Genomic DNA, 3,059 nt, shown 5'->3' with positions numbered 1-3,059 from the left:
TTGCTGCTTTTTAACTTGTAGTGGAGCACTTAATTTTGACAGAAGTACCAGTGCAACAAAGGCTCTGAATGCATCTTCCTCCACTGTTGTTGTCCACTTCAAAGCACAGACAGGCTGACAGTATCTTCACTCATTATCTTTGGATGTATGGAGTCTAAAAGGGAAGAGTTGGACACATTTTGATGCTGTTATGATGAAAAATCTGAGGTTTTACAGCCTCAGTTTGAGTCTCTCATTGGTGTACAATCAGTTACAATTACAGTAACTGGTAAACTGGAAAAACCCAGAAGGCTTTATTTATTTATTTATTTATTTATTTATTTTTAAGTCTTGTTCTGAATGCGCCTCTAGACTCCCTTAGGTCTCTTCTAAACATTCTAAAGTATTTCATCTGCTGTATGATTTGCAGCCCATTTCCCAACTACATTTCAAAATCAAAGTACAAATGGGAGTCTATCACCTCCCAGGATAAAAAACAGAGATGCAACTAAGAAAATGTTTTTGTGATGCAGCAGACAAAACTCCATTTTATAATGATTTCATCCACATGGGGAAAGGAGTCTTTAAGGATTCTATAAACTGCATCAGAACAGCAGTGAGTGTTTTTAAAGAATCTTCTGGGGTTTATTTTAAACATCGCCTCATAATTAACTCTTACAGATTGTTAACTTTGTGACCCCAATTTATGCTGATAAATGAGAGACAATCTGGAGCTGGTTGGTTTTTCAAAGTCACCAATATTCATCTAAACAAAGCTGCAAAGATTAATCAGATAGTTGGCAACTGTGACGTTAAACGCCTACAATATTTTCACAATCAGTTTGTTTTTTTAAAGAGCCCCTTCTGGTGAAAAAGCAGTTTTTCTTCTACCTTGTCCATATGGTGCTTTTTATATGACGAAATAAGCAGCCAGCTCTATGCCTGAGTACTTTGAAATTGCAGGTTCAGACTTCTGTTTTTTAATACATTAATACAAACCCGGAGGAACTAACGAGGGATGCTAACGATTCACCTGAAAACGAGTAACTGATGTTAATAATTTACCCCATTTAATGTGTATATTAACAGATTAGACAGAAAACGAAGGACATGCACGTCACGTATTGTAGATCAGCTGTAGTACCTGGTTGCCTCTTCCTGTTTAATACTGTAGCGACTGAAGGAGGTTTTCACGCAGAATAGTTCCATGTTGGCAAGCAGAGAGCATTGTGGGAGTTTAGCTGGCAACAGGCACCATGACGGAGACTTGTGTGGTTAATGGGTTCCACCTAGAGCTCATATATGAGGTGTGTCAGAAAAGTTTCAGGACTGGTGTCACAAAAGATGTATTTCAAACCCAAACTACAAAATACAAGTTTCAAAGTAATCCCCCTGGAGTCTAACACACTTCCCAGCCTTCTCTGCCACGCCGCCATGCACTCCTGGAAGGATTCTTCTGGGATTCTCTGCAGCTCCGTCGTCACAGCCATCTTGATGTCGTCTTCAAAACGGGTCCCCTTGATGACCCCCTTGAGCTTGGGGAAGAGGTAACAATCCCACGGAGTCAGGTGGGGTGAGTAGGGAGGTTGCTCCAGCAAGGTGATGTTCTTCTCAGCCAGGAACTGTGGGATGCTCAGGGCGTTTTGAGCAGGTTGTCATGGTGAAGCAGCCACGACTTGTCCTGCCACAACTCTCGCGTCTTCTCTGAACGAAGCAAATGCTGCAGGATCACTTTGTAGACGTGCTGGTTGATCGTCTGAAGAGGAAAACTTGTCGTCTGGGTTTGAAATATATCTTTTGTGACACCAGTCCTGGAACTTTTCTGACACACCTCGTATAGAAACACCAGATGAGCTACTAGCACAGTGTCCCTGTAGCCGACGAGATACCAGAAAGCTTTGCACCTGCAATAAAACCGCTCAATCTGTATATTAAATTATTATTCACTGGACTTCATACGTCTTAAAAATTAACCAGCTATTGATGGATTTCATTGCTGTCTGTTGGTTAAGAAGACTATTTAAAATTTGCATCCCTAGAAACAAGCATGTCGACTTGCAGGGTGGAGCTTTCTGTATTTTTACTACCTTAATATTACATTTTGCGTTGTGTAAATTAGTTTTACACTGTTTGAACAGAGCCTGAGGTGAGCTGGTGCACTTGAGTTGCAGCGAGAGTTGGATGGTTGAGGAGAAGGAGAGACAAGGACTTGATAAAGCTGCACTTTCTAATCTAAGACATTTCAAGGGGGGAAGGAATTATTTTGATGGATAAAAATATATAAAAATGTAACTTTGATGCACTGATATGAGCTTTTAGAGGTTTAATCAGTGACTGGAGAGCAACTTTAAGAGAATAAAAAGTCTAAATTTGTTACTCCAGCTTCGTAAATGGGAATATTTTCTGGTTTCTTTGTTCCTCTGACAGTAAACTGAATATCTTGGGGTTGTGGACATCTGAAGGAGGAACACTGATCAACAACGTCAATGATCATTTACAGCCCGACTAAAAAACATGAACGTTTGTCCTAAAGTTATTTGGAATCCATCAAACTGTTGTTGAGACGTTTCACTGCTGGTTTGTTGATTTCACAAACACACCAACAGGTCCGTTGCCAGCGTGAAACGATGTAAGAGGCAGCATTTCCGGACTTGTGAATACATTATGAACTGCTTGGGTCTGACAGTGACGGAGTGTTTCTATAACAGAAAGCAATAATTACCACTTTTATGTGCTAATAATTGCAGCATGATAGTCGCTCCACTCATTGTACTCCCATCCAGCTCTGACTAATAACCTCTCAGACACTCTGACCAGTCATCAGCAGCCGCCAGCTCATTGTTTTTGTTATTTAGGGACGGAATCATTCATCAGCCTCAAAATGAACCAACTCACAGGTTACAAACAAAAGCTGCTGCCAGCCGAGAGAGCAGCGACCTGCCAGACGGAACAAGCGCCGTTTAATTGGCTTGTTCTTGGGAGCTTCTGAGGCGGAAAACGTCTTTGATGGCTCCACTCTGGTTGGAAAATTTGAAAGCAGTCCAAACCAGTGGCGGGCGGCTGGTGAAAATGTTTGGTGG

Source organism: Stegastes partitus, unplaced genomic scaffold, assembly GCF_000690725.1.
Source record: "Stegastes partitus isolate 25-593 unplaced genomic scaffold, Stegastes_partitus-1.0.2 Scaffold785, whole genome shotgun sequence".
Lineage (NCBI taxonomy): Eukaryota > Metazoa > Chordata > Actinopteri > Pomacentridae > Stegastes > Stegastes partitus.
Note: the sequence above shows the minus strand (reverse complement) of the source record.